Source organism: Juglans regia, chromosome 6 (genome assembly GCF_001411555.2).
Source record: "Juglans regia cultivar Chandler chromosome 6, Walnut 2.0, whole genome shotgun sequence".
Lineage (NCBI taxonomy): Eukaryota > Viridiplantae > Streptophyta > Magnoliopsida > Fagales > Juglandaceae > Juglans > Juglans regia.
Window position 1 is genome coordinate 28136911 of NC_049906.1, and position 25105 is coordinate 28162015.

The 25105-nt window shown below is 36.0% G+C and overlaps 1 pseudogene; it reads left to right on the forward strand.

The window, feature by feature from the left end:
* The first annotated feature begins 3927 nt into the window (after positions 1-3927).
* Positions 3928-24341, forward strand: LOC109020977 (annotated as a pseudogene).
* Positions 24342-25105: the final 764 nt, after the last annotated feature.

Below are 25105 nucleotides of genomic sequence, written 5' to 3' on the forward strand. Positions count from 1 at the left end.
GGCTATAACATCGATCTGAAAAAACACAAAACAGATTTCGGGATCGATCGAGCCAGATTTTTGCTGTGAATAGCATGGGGGGATCCCATTGATCTAGCTTTGTATTTATTCCTTCGCATTCGATCGGAGTCACGCTTTTCTAGTGGAGGTAGTCTACCATTTACATTGCAGATAAATAACCTCCTACTCCGATCGGGGGTTACAGTGTCAGCCACTAAGCGGAGGTCACCACAGATAGGGCCCCTTAACAAGATCACATTCAGCAAGAGCAAAGGGCACTTGCGGAAGACTGCATCAGAACAACCTAGTTATCTTCCCATAGATCCAGCTTCTAGTAGTGTTGCTGCTATTGAGAGACAGCCTCTTGGGGCTACTTTAGATCAGGTATGAGCTCTGTTTGTGGGGTTCCTTGAGTCCATCATGGAGAAGTTTAGGGATCTAGAAGGATCTATTAAAATGTTGTAAGAGGATGTTGATCTACCAAGGACCCAATGACCGTTTTAGTTATTAGTATGGTTTTTATTTTTCGTGTTTACTACTTTGTTTATGTTTTTCAATTTACTTGCTATTCATGATAATATAAAAAATGATACTATCTTTAAAGTTATATCTATATAAATTTAGCATAAAAGAAATCACTATAAAGTTTTGAAGTTAATTACATAAAATTAATTTATGAATTTATAAATATTTTAACTCACTGCAAATCATAATATATAATATATACACATTTTTATATTTTGGAAATGATAACAAATTAATGAAAAAATATTTATTACTTTAATGGAAAAAGTATATGCACAAATCAATACTGATAAAAAAATTAATTAAAAAAATTTCCGATCGAACAAAGAAATTTAAGTTTGAATGGTTATTAACTTTCCTCGGGAAAAATAAATTAATTTCCCGTCAATATTATTATTCAAATAGATTATGTACTGTTTGAACGACATTAATTCCATATTCGAATCTATTTTGTTCCGTTTGAACGGTTTTCCTTTTTTGAGATGATTTTGTTCGTCACAAAATATCTTGTTCGAATGGATATATTTTTGTTCGAACGAATTTAGTAGCTCAGGCATTTTATTTCGTATCCAAAAATGACTTTTAAGGATGAAATTTAATTCGTCCCTAAAAGTCTAATTTCTTGTAGTGTACGATACTAAAGTGTAGAGTCAAGATTCAAATATAGAATTTTTGCTTTAATACCATGTGAAATCACCACTTATCTTTAAAATTTAAACTGATAAGAACGGGTAGATTTTATTATTTAATTTAGATCTTAACAATTAATTGATTGATCACTTCATGAATTAGCTAGGAACCAAAATCTTCTAAATTAAGTTATGAATTAAGGAACTCTCCCTTATAGAATTTCGTAACTTTTGGGTAGCTAGCTAGTTATAAATATATATATCTAGATCTCAACATTTTTCGTTTTATATATTTCAGATCATTTTCTCTTAATTCTTGATTAATTGCATATATGTGTGTAAATGCAAAAGTAGTATATAAGAAACTATTAATATTTAGAAGAAAAAAATGATTTAGATTAATTGAAGTGTAAAAAATGGAGATCTACATAATTAAATCAAATCATGAATCTGTACACGAGTCTAAACACACACACGTACACAAACAGAGTTTGCTCTTAATAAGTAGTGCTCTAATTTTGACAAACCAACTAGTACTATAACTTATGCTAATATTTTTTTTCTATGCAAACATATTTTAAATATATAAAACAGTTACATGATACAAGAGATAACAAGGTGGGAGGCGCCGGCATTTATCCAAAACCAACTAGTACAATATTGCAAGAAAAAGAAAAAAGAAAGGGATCTGCGGCTAATGACTTAACCCCCACCCATTTTTCACAAGGGGAATCCGCCTGAACCAGTTTTGATACAGTCCGGTAAACGGATTGCAATATTATGACTGGAAGCCACAGCGAATAGATTTATGCTACATGTCGCTGATTTGGACTGACTGAAGGGGACTTTCACTACCTTTTTCCCACAATCCTTGGTTAGGAAGAGTGATAACATTGGAAGATAGCAAGCGGAAGAAGCGTCGAGTTGCCAGCGAGCGACTACCAAGAATTGTGGAGGCGCGTGAAGGCCACGTGCCACACTAGGAGAGTGGAGGTTGGTCAAATCTAAGAGATCTGAGGCTGCTGATCACAAAGATGCCACGCATAGTGGCATCAAGCTCTCTCTAGTGTAGTGGCAAGTGGATCTTATGCTTGCTTTAGGCTGCACGGGAAATGCATGTGCTACTCTTTTCGACGATCTGCTTTTGCGTCAGAAAGATCAGCGATTGTAGAGTCATGCGGTGCAGCGCGTGGCGCTCATGGGTGACCGGAAAGTAATAAATTGGCGCTTCTCCATGCTACAGTCGGAAAAAGAAGGAAAAATTAGAAAAAACATTGTAGGGCAGTGTCGGACTATACAGATGGGGAAAGGGTGGGTGGGTGGAGCCGAAACCCTATTGATGGAGAAAAAAAGATTTTTGAGCTTTAGGTAGAGAGCGTTTTCCCTAGAGAGAGAAATGAAGAAGTATATGCCTTGAAAATAGCTGAGTGCTAATTAATTAACTAACTTGTATAACGTCTAAAGTGAAAATATTAATTACGTACAACTGATCTACTAATTAATACTAATTATGGGCTTATAACAATTTAATTAATACCGTGTAATATATATTAAGCTAGCACTTCAGTGTTGATTTGTCTGAAGATCATGAACAAATAATTATTTGACCTCACCGGCCTGAACTAGCTAGATGATCATGGTATCGATCGTTGCCTTGCATGTAAAATAGTACTGCGACTACTGTTGTTGGTCCGTACTAATTGACCGAATTTGTTATTTATTTGTAATTAATCTCGACGCAAATTGGCCGCATATATAATTTATTAGTGCTCATATCCATCACTGCTGGCCGAGTACATACTGACTGTCTGATCATTTGATTTTTCAAAGAATTACAAGAAACAAGCTGCGGTGCCACTCTTATAAGAAAATTATTTATTTCTAATCAGTTATTTCTAATGAAAATAATTATTTTTTATTAAAATAAATTTATTTTATTACAAATAGTCGTCATCGTAGTAAATAATCCGTCTCAAATAATTTTTTTTATAATACGCGCCTTAGTGAAAAAAAAAGAATAAAAGATTAGAGAAAAAAAAAACATTAACTGGGAAATAAGGTTGATGACCACCACGTGGACATATATAATGATAATCATGTTGAGATCATAACTAATCGGATCAGCTCGATCCCAACCATGCATACGAGGCCGTTGACATTCATATATAATAAATTAATTAATTAGTATACAAATAACAATTCCATGTCACCATTTATTATTATATATTCAGGGAATTGAATAGGCCAGAAGTAGTACTCTTAGGGTACGTTTGGATTCGTAGGACATCTCAGCTCATCTCAACTCATCTCACTACTATTCATTACTATTCACAATCTATTTCAACTCATCTCAAGTCATCTCAACTCATTTTCGAATCTAAACATCTCCTAGAGAGTACTTGAGCTAGGCCTTATGTAAATGTTCAATATCGTGTGATGTCACTGATCATGTATAGGGCAAGTAATGTCAACCTGCCCGAAATTATAACAGCTCGAAAAGCAAAATCAACCCCTATTAATGAATCGTGTGCACCACATTCTCAACCCCTATTTAAACTCTTTGATCTTTCACTCATGCTGTTCATAATTGTCTCACACCCACAAAAGCTAAGCTAGCCATGGCCTTTGATCTCCTAGGAATAATCATATTGCTTTCGTGTTTTCTAGCACACTTGGCTTCAACTTCTGAAGCGGCCGATTACACCCCACAACCCTTGAGCTCAATCTCCAACAGTCCTAAGCTCACTACAAACATTTTGAACGTAATAGACGCATGCTGGCACACCAAATCAAATTGGGCGCGTTCTCTGAAGATGACCCTGTGAACCCTAAACCAGGTACACTTCGATATGGTGTCATCCAAGAAAAGCCACTTTGGATCATTTTTGCCAAGGACATGGTGATTAAGCTCAAGAACGAGCTTATTATGAATAGTTTCAAGACCATAGATGGCAGAGGTGCTAAAGTGGAGATTGCATAAGGCCCATGCATCACGGTGCAAGGTGTTAGCCACGTTATTATACATACATGGGATTAGTTGCCATGACTGTAAGCCCGGGAAAGATAGCCTTGTCAGGGATAGTCCGACACATGTTGGACGTCGTCAAGGCTCCGTCGGAGATGCCATTGCTATCTTTGCGTCTTCTAATGTTTGGATCGATCATTGCTTCCTCGCACGTTGCACCGACGGCCTCATTGATGTAGTCCATGCATCGACTGCAATCACCATCTCTAACAACTACTTCTCCCAGCATGATAAAGTACGTCGTCATCTGTTTTTTTCTTTAACTTGTGTCCCTAATGCAGCACTCATCATTTGGTAAGAAACTTTTCAATGTTGCTTTTTATAAACATTAACCCGCCCGCCATGCTATATATATATATATGCACCACAGTCATTTTTTTTTAATATAAGTACAAACACCAGCCATATGCTTTGTTTGACTCTCAAAACCTTGGTTTCTAAATCGAACACATCTTACTATATATAGTTTTGATATTTGTAATATCATGGATTGAAAAGTACGAAAAACTGAATATTAATGTACTGTATTTATTACCGTCTTCTTTGTTTTCACGTATGAAATGACACTACAACACAATTGCTTTTTAGTGACGGTTGGGAAATTGTGACAGTCCATAGACCGTCACTAAAAGGCATTTTCTATGACAGTTTCTGGAAACCGTCACTAAAGATAGAATGAGATTTTTTTACATTCCAACGTATGGGAAATATACGTTCGAACGTCACATATACGTTCGAACGTTATGTCTGTTTACGTTTGAACATAAAATGTTTTGGCGCAACCTTTCGCACGTTATTAATTAACGTTCGAACGTAAAAAGTTTGCACCAATGTTCGAATGTTAAGTAATAACGTTCAAACGTTCATTGTAAATTTAAATTAAATGACTTTAATTTAAAAATTATGTGGTTTTTATTGTGCATAATTTGTGAACAAGTCTAAAAAATTGAATTGTATATATTTATATATACACAATTTGTAATATATAAATATATATTTATGTTTATATATATTTGAAATGCAGTGATTTAGTATTAAAGTTGAAAAATATAACATCAAAGAAGATTAAAAATTGAAATTAACAAACGATAGAAATATTCAATAATATTTTTCATTACAAATATTAAAAATAAAATACAAGATTTAATAAAATGTAGTAAACAACAGTTAGATGATAACGTTATCCGCAAAAGTTGAACTTTGTACCTCCTCAGTCAAGGTATCAACCTTGTCGTTGAGGATAGTTACACGATGGGTGAGTTCGGCAACAGACGCCGATATAGCCTCTAGCGATCGATCGATCTTATGATTGATATGCGCAGTCAGTTGTGAGATGACCGCATCAACCCAAGCAGGCCGCACATCTCCTGCAGATGTGCTCGACGTATGCTGACTACTACTCCCGACATGACCTGGCTCAGGCTACGTCGGAGGAACTAGATCCTCTACAAGGGGTGGCTGACGTCCCCTAGCCTGTCCAATGCTACGTCGATGCGTAGTCATGTCGATGGGGCTCATTTGATCTTTGACTCGCTCCTCTGGCTGGGTCGGCACTCCCCATGCAAGTAATAGTCGGCTGATTAGGACACCGTATGGGAGATTATCCATGGAGACGATGCTCGCCTTGTAATGGATCCTCTCAAAGATGTGCAATGGCAAATCTATAGGATCTCCACGTGCCACTCGTATAAAAAATTGTGCCCGAAGCCGACTAAATGTGGTTTTATGAGACACGAGATCGACATTTGTTGCAACAATAAGGTGCAACATGCAGAAGAAATGCAGCAGATGGTTCTGGTTGAAGGTGTTCTTCCGCTCGATCTTCATGCGGTCCCTCCCGATGAGGATGTAGAAATCCTTGTCTCGGTCATCATCCTGAGCCTCGACGCCAGTATCCTCAGCCTCTGACTGGCCTGCATCTCTGGCTGATGCTGGCTCAAATGCCTGGCAAGTAGATGATGTATAAGTGCCTACATCCTCACGGGGTGTTGAGTGTGCAAATGTCTCAACTCCTCGACGAATCCCAAGGCGCTTGCCGATGACATCTGGTGATACCTCAATGGAAACACCGCGTACAGTCATGGTGTAAGAGGATGCATCCTGAGGCATGTCACACATCCCCATATAAAATTCTTGAACCATTGAGGGGTACACCTTCCCCCTCAATGTGCAAATATTTCCCCAGCCTCTACTGAGGAAAACATCTCTCAGGTTCGTCTGCTGCCAACAGAGTTCGTCGAACTCATTAATCAGGACCTCTCGCTCTACCATAACAGTACGAGCTCCGATACGGGCAGTGTCCGACGTGGCTCCTTCCCTCCCTCGTTTCCTAGTATGCAGTGGAAGAGCCATATCCTGAAAATAGAAAAGGAAAAAAATTATTTACATTAATGCATTTTTTTGTATTAATTTGAAGCTGCTCTGCATTAACGTTCGAACATTTTGTCTTTTATGTTCAAACATTAAAGATAAAAGTTCGAACATTAATTTATATGTTCGCACGTAAAATAATGTAAATAAATTTACGTTCGAATGTAAAACATATACGTTCAAATGTACAACATAGACGTTCGAACATAAACACTAAATAAATATTGGCTGACGTACGTTCGGACGTTTATGTTTTACGTTCAAACGTATTTGTTTTACGTGTGAACGTAAATACGAACATCCGAATGTCGAAGGATGAATAACGTAGAAAATCACTACGTTCGGACGTTATAATTAAACGTCCGACCGTATGTGATTTACGTGCGAAAGTAAAATATTCATGTTCGAACGTATGTCGTTTAATAATATTTAAAAAGTAGTACGTCCTGATGTATACATTAAACGTTTAGATATGAAAATTGATGAATATGACGTCCGAATGTAAGAAGGTTACGTTCGAACGTAGAAGCCGTAACGGCTCTGTAATTTAAACGTCGTACGTTCGAATGTCTTGGTGAAACGTTCGAACGTTCGAACGTTCGAACGTTCGAACGTTCGACGCAGAGTTGAGTCGACTCAGCCATTATTGGAATCTCGAAAATTTCTCTACAAGGTTCTAAATGCCGAAATGTCACTGTAGAAATGAAGTATACACTTCAAGAAACATTTCTACGGTGACTATTCAGCCAATGGCTGGCCGTGGTGCCGGAAAATGGAGTTGAAAATCCGGCCACCACTTATCCGATTTTAAACAAAACTCAATCCAAATCTCAATAAAATACATGTTATTTGAATAAAAGATGAATGCCTACCTTTTTGTGACGGTTGTGGCGGAGTTGACGGCTGCGGTGACGGAGGCGTGGCGGCGTGCAACGTAACGGATGATAATTACGTGAATGAGAACATCATTTCGACGTTCGGTTTTGGCCTTATATACACAGAACGTTCAAACGTAATAATAATTACGTCCGAATGTTTGTCAATTTAATTTCAAAAATAATATCTATAATATATTATATTATAAATGTTTATGTTATATATTAAGATGTTATATAATATTATTGACAATTAAATTAATTGGTTTGACGTTTGTGAGTACTTGTTATATTTCTAAAGTTTAGCAATATGTTTATACATGTTGTTGTGATTTTATGCTTACTCTTGAAATAATTGTGATTATTGTTTGTAAATTTTGTGAATAGTTTATGAGTTTATGGTGTTTATTGATGAATTAATATGTGTATAAATATTGTTGTAAGAATATTGTGAATATTCTGTGATATGGATTTAATACATTTAATACATAAATATTCTTTATTATATACATTTATGTTCTCATTTAAAGTATTATGCTATCATACTATACAATGTAGTATATAGTTATAGATATATACAATGTAGTATATATATTATATTATAAGTTAGTGTATAATAAATAATTTAATAAGTAACAATTTAATATATATCCTTAAGATTTATATATATGGTATAGTTTATATATTATATACATTTATGTTCTCATTTAAAGTATTATGCTATCATACTATACAATGTAGCATAGAGTTATAGATATATACAATGTAGTATATATATTATATTATAAGTTAGTATATAATAAAGAATTTAATAAGTAACAATTTAATATATATCCTATTGATTTATATATATATGGTATAGTTTATATATTATATACATTTATGTTCTCATTTAAAGTATTATGCTATCATACTATATAATGTAGTATAGAGTTATAGATATATACAATGTAGTATATATATTATATTATAAGTTAGTATATAAGTTAGAATTTAATAAGTAACAATTTAATATATATCTTAAGATTTATATATATGGTATAGTTTATATATTATATACATTTATGTTCTCATTTAAAGTATTTTGCTATCATACTATACAATGTAGTATATAGTTATAGATATATACAATGTAATATATATATTATATTATAAGTTAGTATATAATAAAGAATTTAATAAGTAACAATTTAATATATATCCTATTGATTTATATATATATGGTATAGTTTATATATCATATACATGATTTATGTTATCATTTAATAAGTATAGTAGGAATAGTACGTTCGAACCTTTCAAGTTAACGTTTGAACGTTAAACTAAGAGGCGGGAAATTTCCCACTCGATTAAGGTATCTGTGTGATTATTCAGACGTTCGGACATTTATACTATACGTTCGAACGTTATTTGATGAAAATACCAGAAAATTATGTACATCCGAACGCCAAATCTGTTAACGTCCGAACGTTAGTTAAATTAGTGCGGGAAATTTCCCGCTCAAATATGGTAACACTTTGATGAAATGTACGTTCGGACGTCTAAGTTAGATGTTTGAACGTTCATCTGAAAATCTACGAACGTTCGAACGAAAAATTGTGATACATTCGAACATATATGAGGAAAGTGCGGGAACTTTCCCGCTAGATTTTATGTTATATCAGAAGAAGGTTATGTTCGAACGTGTATTGTAAACGTCCAAACGTTCTGGGCGGGAAAATTTTAGAATATAACGTTCGGACGTACAACTAAAACGTTCGAATGTTTGAACTAATAATTTTAGAACTTAATCAGTACGCGCACGGGAGAAACGGATCATTTCTTCTTCTCCCATGCGCGCAACAGAGAGTGAGAGAGTTGGTAGTTGTTTCGGCCAGAGGCTCTGCAGGAGAGAGAGAGAGAGAGGGTTAGAGTGAGAGAGAGTTGAGTTAGAGAGTGAGAGAGAGTTGAGTCTTGGTAAGAAAAAATTTTGATTTATTGTCTTTTTATGAATTTTATGATATTTATATTGTGTTTTTGTTATAGAATATTTCTAATAAATTAGTATTGTATTTTTTTGAAGGATTGGTTGTTTTGGGAAGTTGGAAGATTTTGATTTGTAAGAGGCTAGGACATTGTGAGTACTAGGTATATTTCTAAACTTTATCAATATGTTGTTGCATGTGATTTTATGCTTACTCTTGAAATAATGTGATTATTGTTTGTATAGTTTGTAAATAGTTTGTGAATTATTGTAAATATGTTGTGATATGAATTTGAAATATTGTGTTTATTATTTTTGAATGACGTTTTGAAGAAACATTATTAGAAATATATTGTCATTAGGCTTTGTTAATACATGTTTATTGCTTACTCAAGTTTAGGAATATGTTAATACATGTGGCATATTATTTTGTGAATATATTGTGTGTTATTGTGAATATATTGTGATATGGACTTGAGCAATTTAAATTATTATTTGTGAATGACGTTTGAATATGTTTACATTGTTACAAATATATTGTCCTTAAGCTTTGTTAATACATGTTTTGTGAATATATCCTGATTATTGTTTGTATAGTTTGTAATTAGTTTGTGAGTTATTGTGAATATGTTGTCATATGGATTTGAATATTGTGATAATAATATTTGAAATTAAGTAGTAACAAATAAAAGTAACTCTTTAAGAATTATAATAATTAAAATTATATTATAACCTTTGAAATTTAAGTATGATAATTAAAATAAGAAACTTTAAGAATAGTAATAATTAAATATTGATAATAATATTTGAAATTAAGTAATAACAAATAAAAGTAACACTTTAAGAATTATAATATTTAAAATTATATTATAACCTTTGAAATTTAAGTATAACAATTAAAATTATACTTTAAGAATGATAATAATTAAAATTATAATATAACCTTTAAAATACTCTTCAATAAAAAAGTCTTGAACCTACTAAATAAGTAGAGTTGGAATATGTAAATATACTTATTTATTATAAACTAAAGAGAAACAAAATAAGGATCAAATAGATGTAGGTATAAAAATCATATACTTATTGTCTACAAGCAATAAATAACTCACTCAATTAAATATAACAATTAAGATTATAATTGTGGAATGATAATAATTAAAATTATATAATAACCTTTAAAATTATATATAACAATTGAAATCTCTAAATTTTAGTCTAATTGCTTGACTGTCATAACTAAAATGTGATAATAATATTTGAAATTAAGTATAACAATTAAAATAACTATTTACTAATTATAATAATTAAAATTATAGTATAACTTTTGAAATTAAGTATAACAATTAAAATTATACTTTAAGAATGATGATCTTGTACACAACGAGGGAATATTATCTTGAAGAAATGTTGGAATTTCAATTTAATTGCTTGACTGTCATAGTCTCTCCGGCCTTGAGAGTTGTCAAGGTCGGACAGTTTGTGACGGTTAAGTAATTAGACTAAAATTTAAACATTTCTTCAAGATAATTCTCCCTCGTTGTGTACAAGACACGAAACTTAGGGTCACATAATCTTCTATCTCTCTTTAATTTAACAATATAACACTACTTGAAGGTGACATTGTTAATGTAAACAACAAGGAGATATTGTTAGTATGATTTTTTGCTAGATGCGTGTGACATTGCATAAATACCCTTAGACCCGTTTGGGAATTAGTGTACATTTATGTGTCCACTGATTCCTGAATTGTCCAGTGTGTACAGTTTGAGATTATATTATCTGTATTGCACATTTTTGTTACTCGCTACTTTCCATGTTTAATATGAAGTTTCGGTGTCTTCTTCTATTGTTCTTCGGGTATACTGTTCGTAGGGTTAGAATGCCGACATTTGAACATGTATACTTGGAGAACTATGGGGAGGTGCTGCCGAAATTTCTACTAACGTGAAAATTAGTAGAGTGACGAGATTTGTGCAATATGGAGAATATAATCTCGAATGGGATAGGACCAACTACCTTATAAAAAAAGTAATGAGAATTGGAGCATGACATGCATGTGAATTTTCAATATACGTGTTATTAATATATAGATGTTTTTAGAAATGGACAAAAATTGGATGCTTCTGGACGATAGACTTGGAAAGGATTACGTACCCTATGCACGTGGAGTAAGAACCTTCATTGATTTTGCACGGGCCTCTGCTGATAGTCATGGTTACATTAAGTGTCCATGTCGAGGGTGTAAAAATTTGGGTGCGATAGGATTGGATGAAGTAGAGCATCATATATTTGTGAACGGTATGGATCTGGGGTATACGCGATGGGTACTGCATGGTGAGCCGTATGAAGGGTCAACATATGTATTGGTCGATCATTAGGATTATTTGCGACACTTGGATGATGATTATGAGCATGATGAGATGGAGGAGATGTTGGGTGACATTGGAGCTGGGATGTTTATGGATGAGGTTAACGACAATGCCTCAAGTGGTGGAGTAGGGACTGATTGTGAAAATTTTCCTTCACTGTGGGAAGATGCAAAGCGTGAGCTTTACCTAGGTTGTACAAAACATTCCAAAATGTCATTTATTGTGCGGTTGCTTCACATTAAATTATTGTGTGGGATGTCGACGAAAGCAATAAACATGGTATTGGACTTATTTAACGAGGTGCTTCCCGAAGGGTCTGCATTGGCCAAGAACTTTTATGAAGCGAAATAGTTGAGAAAGGGATTAGGATTTGAGTATAAGTCCATACATGCATGCAAGAATGATTGTGTATTGTTTTGGAAGGAGAACGAGGAGAAACAAACATGTCCTGTATGTGGAGAGTCGAGGTGAAAAGGTAAGAAAAACGTGCCAGTTAAGGTGTTGCAGTATTTTCCCTTGAAACCTAGGTTGCAAAGACTATATATGTGTAAGAAAACAGCTCATGATATGAGGTGGCACGAGGAGAAAAGAGTTAAGAATGACGCATATATGAGGCATCCAGCTGATTCACTTGCGTGACAGTCTTTCAATAATCAGTATCCAGAGTTTGGGATAGAAGCTCGGAATGTGCGCCTGGGACTCACAACTGATGGATTCAACCCTTTTGGGAATATGAGTACAAGTTATAGCACTTGGCCCGTGGTATTGATTCCGTACAATCTTCCACCATGGAGGTGCATGAAGGCGCCAAACTTTTTGTTAACTTTACTCATCCCTGGCCCTAGATCACCTGGGAATGATATTGACGTATTTATGCAGTCATTGATTGAAGAGCTGAAAGAGTTATGGGAAACAGGCGTTAGAACTTATGATGCATCTAAGTCGACATCTTTTCAGATGCATGTTGCGGTAATGTGGACCATAAATGATTTTCCGGCGTATGGGAATCTTTCCCGCTGGAGTACGAAAGGGAAGTTAGCGTGTCCGACGTGTAATAAAGAAACTGCTAGTGAGTGGCTAAAATATTCTCAGAAGTTGTGTTTCATGGGTCATCGATGTTATTTACCTGCAAATCATGCATGGAGAAGAGAATGTGCCAAGTTTGATGGGAGAGTAGAGGATAGGATTGCACCAAAAGAGTTGTCTGGAGAAGAGAAAGTGGAACAATTGCAACATGTTAGAGTGAACAATTTTGGCAAAGGTTCGGGGAAAGAACAAGAGAAAACGAGGCGCAGCAGAATTGAATTGGACAAAGCGTAGTATTTTTTTTTACTTGTCGTATTGGTCTTCATGCAAGTTGCAACATAGTTTGGATGTAATGCACATAGAAAAGAATATTTGTGATAATATACTGGGTACATTGATGAGTATTAACAAAAAGACGAAAGACACGATCAAGACGAGGAAAGATATTGAGAGAATGGGAATTAAACATAATCTGTATTTGCGGGTGGAAGGCAATAGGGTGGTCATGCCGCATGCATGTTTTACAATGACGAGGGAGGAGAGGATGGATTTCTGCAAATGGTTGCAAGGTGTGAAGTTGCCAGATGGTTATGCTTCAAATATTGGTAGATGTGTGAGTCCTGATGATTGGAAAATCAATGGATTGAAAAGTCATGATTGTCACGTATTTTTACAGAAGTTATTACCTGTGGGAATTCGTGGGAAGCTGACATCTAATGTACGTGTCACCATATCTGAACTCTGTATGTTTTTCAAGGATTTGTGCGCTTGGGTAGTAAATCGAGATGTGTTGTCGAAATTAGAAGAAGACATTGCTACTATACTATGTAAATTCGAGCAGATCTTTCCACCATCATTTTTTGATGTCATGGTCCATTTAGCAATACATTTATCGCGAGAGGTACTTCTGGGTGGACCGGTGCAGTTCCGTTGGATGTATCCAGTTGAAAGATATTTGGGTCGATTGAAGCGCACTGTTGGGAATAAAGCCAAAGTTGAGGATTCAATAGCAGAGGCCTATATATACGATGAATGGTTAACATTTTGCTCTCTATATCTTCGTGGTGTTGAGACACGATTTAATTGTCAAGAGCGAAATGCTGATCTTGCTACTTCGCCTCCTCGTGAGCTATCAGTGTTTTCCCAGAATGTACGACCATTGGGTGCACAAACAGGTTACGATTTAATTGATGGAGAGTTGGGTAAAGTTTGGTGGTATGTGCTAAATAATTGCCGAGAGATTGATGATTATCTTAGGTATGTCATTTCATTGCTTTGAATAATTATAGTTTTCTTAAAATTAATTATAATTGTTGTGCTGAAAATATACTTCTTTTGCAACATGTTATAACAGTGACCACATGGACAAACTTAGGACGGAAGGCGTAGAAAATATAGAGGCAAGACACGAGGAAGAATTTCCCAGATGGTTTGAAGAATGTGTATGAACCTAAAATTATATATATGTTATATTGTGAAATTTTTAACTCTGGATAATGAAATAATAAATATATACTATTTCAATTGTTAGATTTTGGAACAACGTGCTAGTGATCTCGGATCAATTTCTTCTGAATTGTATGTATTGGCCCGTGGTCCCTCAAATAGAGCACTTCGATATACTGCATGCACGGTTCAAGATTATAGATTCCATACTTTGGACCGTGAACGTAATAGAAAGACTCAAAATTGTGGTGTGTTGGTCGAGGGGAGTCATGGAACAGATGATATTGACTATTATGGTGTCATACGTGATATCATCGGATTGAAATATCTGGGTGGGTCTGTAACATATGTCTTTAAATGTGATTGGTGGGATCTAGACGGTGGTCGGGTTTTGATACATAGGGATAATCACTTTACGAGTGTCAATACTGCATCTAAATGGTATGAAGATGATCCATTTGTACTGGTTTGTCAAGCTACCCAAGTCTATTACTTGATTGATCCAATGAAAAGTGCTGATGAAGATAGTGGAGAGATAACTTGGCGAGTCGTACAAAAATTTATTCATCGAAATATATATGAAGCAGGAACGAGTGCAGATTACGAGAATAGTGGAGATGAAGATGACACTCCGATTGTTGAGGCATACTAGGAAGATGCAGAGGGTATTAACTTGTTTGTTGACCTCGGTGCACTTGAGTTACTCCCCTTATGTAGAGATGATGTCCCACCCGTCCATCTCGACCCGTCTGTATTAAATGATCATTTAATTCAAGTAAGTGAGGAGGAAGAAGAAGAAGACGAGTCAGAAGATGAAGACGAATCAGAATCCGGGCAGGAGGTGGATAAGGACGATGAAGAAGAGGTGCATGATGATGATGAAGATGTTACTAATGGAGATTCTGAAACAAGCATGGAGAATTCATCTGAAAATGAAGAATAAAAGTACTAAATATTTTATTCATATAGCTAGGTGACTATAAAATATCTTCAATTTTCATAATTTCTTCTAATTAATTTTCTTTGATATAATTAATTATTTTCAAGAATGCTGTCAAAACGAGCACGAAGAAATGTGCCTCGGCCAAGTCCAAGTCCTGAATCCATTGAGGACTCTCCACTCGAGGAATCCGTTCCTGAAGATCAATCTAACACAGAAGAGAACAACAGCCAGTCGACACCTACCAGTAAGGAAATATTGTCATTGATAATTATATATATAGTTAATACTTTTTTCTCAATAACTATATAATTTTAATTATAGTATATCTATTATCATGTAGTTGATGCATCTGCACGTTGCGGTCGTGGCTATACACGTGGAATCTCTCTTGAAAAAAATACAAGGCACGGTAAACTGAAGGTCACAATTCCTGATATTCCACTGGAGGAGTGGATGATTGTGCAGCAGCGCTTTCCTCCTATATTGGCACAGTAGTTCGAGCTTATGCTCCATTTTATGTGCGCTCATGGCGAGATGTTCCGAATGAGATTAAGGAGCACATTCGTAGTCATGTGCTGGTGAGTTTACTTTTCAGTACATTTTTTTCACCTAGATTAATATATTATATTTTTGACCTGATTCCTTTGTTAGGATGAATTCAACCTTGACATTGGCCGTAGCGAGGATTTGAGAACCGTGAATGAGTTGATGGCTACACTATTCCAACGTCACAAAGGACGATGTCATGACCACTTCATGAAGTTTGAGACGTTGGAAGAGGCTACGCAGTCTCCTTTTCAGCAGATAAAGTTAGATGATTGGAGAAAGTGTTGTGATCTTTTCGCATCTCCAGATTATCAGGTATTTTATATTTATATCTTTTAATTATTTACATTCATATTCGTTCTATATATTATATGTATACATATTACAATTAATATTTTTAATATATTTTATAGCTCTTGAGTTCTACAAATGCACATAATAGATCCGCTCTGACTGTCCACTATCGTGCCGGTTCAAGGTCATTCCACCGTCTTGCTGAAAAAATGGTAATTAAAAAATTATAGAATTCATTTATTTTCCTGATATTCTTTCTGATAAGTACTAACATTATCTTTTTAAAATTGCTAATATTGTCGCTTTGTTAGAAACGTGATGATCCTGAAAATTTTTCCCTCATTCATGTCTATAATGCTGCTCACACTAATGAGCATAGTGAGTGGATGGATCCTGTCGCTGCAGATAATTATGTAAGCAGTGTTAATTTTGTTCAATAAATTATTTATATAACATTTTAATAGTTTATTTCTTATTTCTATTTCTTTTAATACGTTACTAAATTATTTACGATCATTACCTTTTAAATTGCAGAGAAAAATAATGGAGATGCAGTCGGCTTCTGAGGAATCCTCTCCTAGTGACATAGACATATTCACACAAGTGCTCGGGCCGCAGTCTAGTATGGCAAGAGGTTTGGGACGATCTATCAAGCATAAATGTTCATCCTCAACCTCATCGGCTTCACAAATTAATAATCTTACGGCAGATTTAGAAGCTGCACGGCGTGAGAATGAGTATATGAGTCTCTCTTAGAACGACAGTCTCATTTAGAGACGCGTTTGCAGGACCAAAAGAGAGACCAGGAGGAAAGAATACGCAGTGAAGTGCAAGAGCAAGTGCAACGAGAGATGATGGTGCAAATGGAGCGTGTTATGTCGTTGCAACAGAATCCCCGTGGGCGAGGGAAAAAGAAGAAATAAATTTTATCAATATTTCTGACTAGTTTTAATATCTAATTTTGTGCTTTATAAGACATTATTATTGTTAATTGGGTATGTAATATGATAACATTGGTATTATGTTTTTAAATTTTATGAAATTAGTATTTCTGATCTGTACGTTCGAATGTAAATAAAAATTGTTCGAACGTTGGTTCACACTCTAACAAACGTTCGAACGTAAATACAATTTAATTGTTCGAACGTATTCACGCTAAAACGAACAAACCGTTCGAACGGTAAAGCGATTAACGTTCGAACAAAGAACTTGCATTCGAACGCTCCTTCGTTTACATTCAAAATAACGTCCGAACATTATACGCGCTACGTTTGAACATTTACGTTTACGTTCGAACAAATATTCGAACGTTTATTGTAATTAACGTCCGGACGCATTAACATTCGAACGTAAATATATTACGTTCGAACGATAATAAACGAACGTAAAATTCTCTCATTCGAACGCCAATCGATCGGGTTAACGTCCGAATGTAAATATGATACGTTCGAACGATATTCAGCGAACGTCAAATTCTCTCATTCGAACGCCAATCGGTCGGGTATAGCGTTCGAACGTTATTTTCTGTGATAGTTTATAACCGTCACAAAAACATGAACATTCGAACCTTGTACCGAATGGAACACTTCCAATCGGCACTAAAAATATTTTTTGTGACGGTTGAACAGTAAACCGTCACCAAATGTTTTCTGTGATGCACTTTAGGTGACGGTCGTGGTGACGGTTTGAAACCGTCACCAAATATATTTAGTGACGGTTTGCCCTTTTTTGGTGACAGTTTCCTCTGTCACAAAAGATACATTCTGTTGTAGTGTGAAATTAGATGAGATGAGATGAATTAAGATAAAAATTAAAAATAAAATAAAATATTATTAAAATATATTTTTTAATATTATTTTTATTTAAGGATTTAAAAAATTAAATTATTTATTTTATTTTATATAAAAATTTGAGAAAATTGTAATAATTAGTTGAGTTGAGAAGTTTCCTGGCCTGCTCGATTTGGATTGCTAGCTAGTCTTAATCCATTTCATCTCATTTCATATATATCATTTTATCATTATAATTTTTATAAATTGTTCTATAAAATATAACAAACAATTAAAATATTTTTAAATTTTAAAATAATAATAATATTAAAAAATAATATTCTAATAATATTTTATTTAATTTTTAGCTTTTTCACCCCTTTGATTTTTAAACCTAACCTCAATTGAAATCGTAAACGTAAAACAAAGAGCATCTTCTCGGTACTGTATTTGTCATTGTTAATGTTGATATGACCATGTTGTGATTACAGGTGATGCTGCTGCATGTGACACAATGATAAATTTACTGCAGATAAAGTCATGAAAGTCACAATAGTTTTCAACGGTTTTGGTGCCGGGTGCGTTGAAAGGATGCCCAGGTGATGAAGCACTGCTCTCAATTTCTATATTTTCTGAAATATTAAGTTCCAGTAGTACGTTCTTCTCATACCAATTAGTACAAATGCAGGGTCAGGTTTGGATATTTCTGTCAAGAATGTAAATAACAAAAAAATGATTTTATTTCTTTGTCTTACTAAATACAATTATATGTTCTTGTTTAAATAGATACAAGAGGCTAGACTAAGTATGGAAATAAATAAAGATAAGGAAATAATTAATATTTACAAATTAATGGCTATTCCTAGAATTATGGTGATGATTCCATGGCTGAGTTTGTGATATTTAGAATCTTGAGAATGAGCAGATTTGATTGTATCAATACTCCCCCTCAAGTTGGCGCATGTAGATCCGTAATGCCCAACTTGCATAAGAAATGATGAAAAGGTTATTGACCTAAGGCTTTGGTGAAGATGTCTGCAATTTGCTCATGTGATGACGTATGGACTGCAGTGAGGAGTCCAGATCGGATCTGATTTCGAATAACATGACAACCAATCTCAATATGCTTGGTACGTTCATGGAATAGTACAAGATTATGAGCAATGTGTAGAGCAGATTGATTATCACAATGTAAGTTGAAAGGTTCAAGATGAAAAATACCAAAATCAGCAAGAAGTTGTTTTAATCATGTGAGCTCGCAAGTAGTGACGACCATGGTATGATATTCAACTTCAATGGAAGAGCGAGCAACTGTGATTTGTTTCTGAGTGCGCCATGAAATAGGACTCGTGCCAAGCTGAATGAAATAGCCGGTGGTGGAGCGACGAGTAGTAGGACAGCTAGCCCAATCTGAATCAGTATAGGCAGTAACATGTAAATTATTGGAAGAGGGAAAGAGAATGCCTTGGCCTGGGCTGCCTTTGATGTATCGAAGAACACGAGTGGCGGCTTGCATGTGCAGAAAGCGAGGGGCATGCATAAACTGACTGAGGATGTTCACTGCGAAGACAATATCAGGACAAGTGATGGTCAGGTAGATGAGGCGTCCCACAAGTCACCAATAGGCACTAGGGTCAGAAAGAAGAGTGTCATCTTGATTTGTGAGCTTCAAGTTTTGTTCCGGAAGCGATCCGGGCACCAAGTTGACCACAGTCATCAAAATATCAAGAGCATATTTTCATTGATTAAGGAAGATGTCTTTTTGTGAACGAGCAACTTCAAGACCAAGAAAATATTTGAGAGGGCGAAGATCCTTGGTTTCGAAATTGGTAGAAAGTGCATGTTTGAATGTCTCAATTTGGGAAAGATCATTTTCAGCAACTAGAATGTCATCAACGTAGACAAGCACAATGGTGATACTCGTGGTTTTGACCAATGTGAATAAAGAGTGATCTGTTTAAGATTGAGTAAAACTTGAATCAAGAAGCACAGTGGTTAGTTTAAAAAACCAGTTGCGGGATGCTTGTTTGAGGCCGTAAAAGGATTTACGGAGGTGGCAGAAACGAGTCTCCCCTTTAGGGAAATATCCAGGAGTTGGTGTCATGTATACTTCTTCATCAAAATCACCATGTAAGAAGGCATTGTTTACATCAAGTTGGTGAATGATCCATTGCTGAGCGGCGGCTACAGCTAGCAAGCACCGAACAATAGTCATTTTTGCAACAGGAGCAAAAGTCTCATGATAATCAAGGCCTTCAACTTGAGTATAACCTTTGGCAACCAGACAAGCTTTATACCTTTCAATGGAACCATCGGCTTTGAGTTTGGTTTTAAAGACCCATTTGCAACCAATAGGCTTTTTACTAGGAGGGAGGGGTTCAAGTGTCTAGGTAGAATTGGCTTCAAGGGCACGAAGTTCATTAGACATTGCTTCACGCCAATGGGAATGACGAAGGGCAGTGAAATAGCAAGAAGGTTCAACAAAAGAGGTTAGAGCAAGTAAAAAGTAAGATGAGAAGATGAGAAACAAGAATATGAAAGAAAAACAGATAAAGGGTGAGCAGTACTTGAGGTTGATGTAGTGAGTGATGATGCCGTGGGCCCTACGTGTAAAGTCGGACAAACATAATCCTGGAGGTAAGCTGGGCGAGAAGTAGTGCGATGAGGATGAAGAGAAGTAGAGGGAGGAGGAGAGTCCGTGGTGGTAGTAGAAGGAGGAGAGGATGGGGTTGGTAGGATTGGTTTGGGAATGGGTAATGAGAGGATAGGTTTGGGAATGAGTAAGGGGAGAATGGGGAAGGAGGGATGGGAAATATCTGGAAGATCTTGAAAGGGAAAAATGTCTTCATGGAATGTGACATCTCGAGAAAATAAGATTTTTTGTGTGTTGAGATTGTAGAGTTTGTATGCTTTGTGGTTAATGGGGTAGCCAAGAAATAGGCATTTGGAGGCACGGGGAGAGAATTTATCTCAATGAGTACGGAGGGTTTGTGTGTAGCATAAGCAACCGAACACACGGAGGTGATTGTAATTTGGATTGGTATTGAAGAGAAGTTCAAAAGGAGATTTATTTTGAAGAATGCGACTCGGTGTATGGTTAATGGGATATGCCACAATGAGTACACATTCTCCCCAAAATTTTAGAGGTAAGTGTGCTTAGAAGCGAAGACTGCAAGCAATATTTAGAAGGTGTCTGTACTTGATCTCCGCAGCATCATTTTGTTGCGGAGTTTCAACGCAGGTACGTTCATGAATAATGCCTTTGATTTTGAAGATAAGATTGAAATTTTTGCGAAAGAAATTATTGTCCATTATCAGTGCGAATTTTTTTTACCATGGTACTGAACTGAGTTTGAACAAGGGCAAAACAATGTATGAGATTGGTATATGCCTCTGATTTATAACGCATAAGATAGATCCAAGTGGAGCGGGAAAAATCATCAACTATAGTGAGAAAATAATGAGAACCACAAATGGAAGAAGTATGATAGCCACCCTAAATGTCACAAAATATTCTATTGAAAGCAAAAGAACTTTTATTATTACTAGAGGAAAAAGGCAAACATGTGTGCTTAGAATGAGCACAAGCATCACAATCAGAAATAACATGAAAATTATTAAAAAATTGAGGAATAAAAAGATGGGAAGGATGACCTAGGCGCCGATGCCATAAGTCTTTATTAGTAGTGGATTGTACGGAGACCAGAACATTGTTGGGCCAATACACATAAAGCCCATTGCAAAAATCACCCGCTCCAATCAGCCTCATCGACTGTGGGTCCTGAAACAAAAAATTTTTAGAGGAAAAAGAAACAATGCAATTGGTGTTAGTGGTAAGCTGAGGGACAAATAAGAGATGAAAATGGAAGTCAGGGATATAATAGACTTTTGAAAGGGTAAGAGTTGGGGATAATGTGCAATGGCTGATACCCACAATGGAAAGGGTATGGCCATTCGGCAACTTCACTGAGAGAGAAGGGGGTGGGGGTTTTAGTGTAGAGAATAGATGGCGATCGTGGCACATGTGGGTGCTAGCGCTGTTGTCCACGACCCAGTCGTGGTGGCTGTCGGAGGAAGAGGGGGAAGAAGTAACATTACCAATAAAGTTGGAGGAAGGGGGTGTCGGGTTGAGCAGATCTAGTAGTTTTTGGTAGAGCTCTGGTGTCAGTCCAGGAACCGGCAAGGAATCTGAGGAGAAAGATGCTTGATTGGCCACCGGAGTCAAGCTGGATGATGGTTTGCCGAGAAGAGAGGGACGCGGCTTGGGGCGTGGGTCGCGGCCAGATGGGTATCCAATAATGTGCTAGCAATGGTCACAGGTGTGACCCGTTTTGCCACACTCAGTGCAAAGGAGGTTGCTGCAGGTGGTGCCGAGTTGGCTGCTGTAAAGGCCATGGATTCCGTTGGCAGTGGACTGATGTGCAGGAGGCACTACTGCTCTTCCTGAAATAAGATAGAAAAAAATTTTGTGATGGGGGGAAGGGGTTCCATAGCTAGGATTTGGGTTCTAAGTTGGGCAAAGGAATCATTTAGGCCAAGAAGGAACTAGAAGACGCGTTCATCGTCTGCTTGGTTTTGCAAATCCTTGAGGTCACTGTTTTTTTGAAGGTGGCTTAATTCATCCCATATTTGTTTGATATGGTTGTAATACTCATGAATAGAGGTGGTGTTTCGTTGCAGAGAGGAAAGCTCACATTTGAGGTGATAGAGACGAGCATTATTCTCGTGGCTGAAACGAGATTGGTGTGGTATTCAAGGGAGTTGGCTACAGATGGACTAATGGAGTTTAAAATCCAGGTAAGGACCATGTCCTTAGTTTGGTTCCATTGTTTGTATTCTGGAGAGTTCCGATCAGGGCTGGGGAGAGAGTCATCGACAAAACTGAGTTTGTTCTTGGCGTTGAGTGCTCGAGTCATGGCCTTTTTCCACTTTGGGAAATAACCTCCTATAAGGAGACCAGAGACAAGGACTAGACTAGGGGAGTCAGAGGGGTAGAGGGTATATGGAGAGGAAACAATGGAGATTGGAGGGGAAGACGTGGAGTTGGAGGAGGACGAAGAAGCCATGGAGGTCTCGGGTAGGGATCGTATTTAGGATGATACCATGTCAAGAATGTAAAGAACAGAAAATGATTTTATTTTTGTCTTACTGAATACAATGATACGTTCTTGTTTAAATAGATACAAGAGGCTAGACTAAGTATGGAAATAAACAAAGATAAGGAAATAATTAATATTTACAAATTAATGGCTATTCCTAGAATTATGGTGATGATTCCATAGCTGATTTTGTGCAATTTAGAATCCTGAGAATGAGCAGATTTGATTTTGTTAATAATTTCCATGTCGCCAATAATAAATATGAAGAATGGCTTATGTATGTTGTTGGCAGCAGTGCTAATCCAACCATCTTTAGCGAAGGAAACTACTTCAAAGCTTCCAATATTCCCTTTGCCAAACAGGTATATATATATACGAGGTTGAGCAAGATGTTTACTTAAATGATTTGACACAGAGTATATGATCATTAATGACTAGATTTTCATATGGTATAATCATGTGGATGTCTGATCTTGATCGATGACAGGTCACCAAAAGAGAGGCAAGAGGTGCCTGGAAGGATTGGAAATGGAGGTCTTCTAAGGATGTATTTGTGAATGGTGCTTATTTTGTTCAATCCGGGTGGGGAAGTTGCTCTCCTGCATATTACTCTCGAACACAATCGTTTCAGTTGCTCATGGATAGATGGTCCCTGCACTGACTTCCAGTGCGCGCTGGTCCCCAGCAATGTGTTGCTTGTAAAGCTCTCAAATTTTAGTTAAAGCATTTTCTTGTAACCTTTTTCCGTCTTTTCCTCCCTGAAGTGATGTACAATTACTTGCTTCTTCGAAGCATAAATATTTTGATGTATCTGATCGTTTACCACTCGAGAGTATCTGAAGGGACTTTAATTTTTTCCTGAAGGCTTGTGTAATCAATCTTAAAAAATGTTTGATTATAAGTAATAATCTCAACTAATTATCTTTCATTTTTTAGTCAAAGAAATTTATTATGAATGATCCGTATAAAAGCTAGCAATTTCATGGGCTCTCTTAACATTGCAGTATGGACAAACAAAACTGAAGCTATTAAATAGACAATAACGTTAAAAGTGTAAAAGAAAAGAAAAGGTGTGTGGTTGTCGAATATCTTCAGAAAAGCCTATTCTCATTGCTTTGAACCCCACATGTTACTGGTGCCTTGGCTCTCACGAAAAATGCCCTCTCCCACGAATTAGTGTCATGGTAATTCTTCTTTTCGTGATGGGGTTCATTGCTGGTGGGTTTATTCTTGAAGCTGTCCACAATGCCATTCTCCTTATGGTGTAGTGGCACTTTTCGATGCAGTTGCTGCATTATTCATCTGGAATACTTTTTGTGGGAGAAGAGCCATTATTGGTTACATTGCTCGTTATCCTGATTCGGAGCTTAGAACTACGAAGAATGGGCAATATGTGAAGGTCTATGGGGTGGTCACTTGTGGCAATGTGCCTCTTGAGACATCATTTCAAAATATTTCTTGATGTGTATACATCAACAAGTTTACATGAGTATCGAGGATGGGATTCAAAGGTTGCGAACCCTTCACATTGTCATTTTACTTGGGGGCTCAGATCATTAGAAAGGCGTGTGGTTGACTTCTATATCTCAGATTTCCTATAACGCCCCGATCCCTAGGGTTCAGAGAGTTAACTCATATAACCTGATAATCAACTCTAACAAAGCTAAAATACTTCCAAATTCAAGAATATATATTCCCAAAACCTCAAATCAAACGTAATTACTCCAAATTAATAAACTATATAAACTCATTTATCAAATTTTCAATCCAATAACCCAAATAAAGTATCAACTCTTCTTCATGTCTCAAATAACAAACTAGAAATAAGATAACATTGATATAACTCTCCATAAATTGTCTAAATCCATTGAAGCCAACTAAAAATATAAATAACATCCGACATCAGCACTAATACCCCAAGATGCTCAACAACAATTCACTGCTAATCTTCTCCATAAACTCTAATACTGATCCTCAGCTGAACCATCAATGTCATCTGAAATATTATGAAGATTAAAAGGGTGAGTTATCAACAACTCAGCAAGCAGAGAGCATATACTAGCATATAAACATGAACTTTTATAACATTTGAAAAGCAGAACAAAACATTTTCTTCAAATTATAGAAACAACCTATTTTACTTTCAAAAAGCAATAACAAAACTTGGTACAACAACATTAGAGCGAAAATTTCCAAAAAGATAAACTTATTCCCAAAAAGAAAATC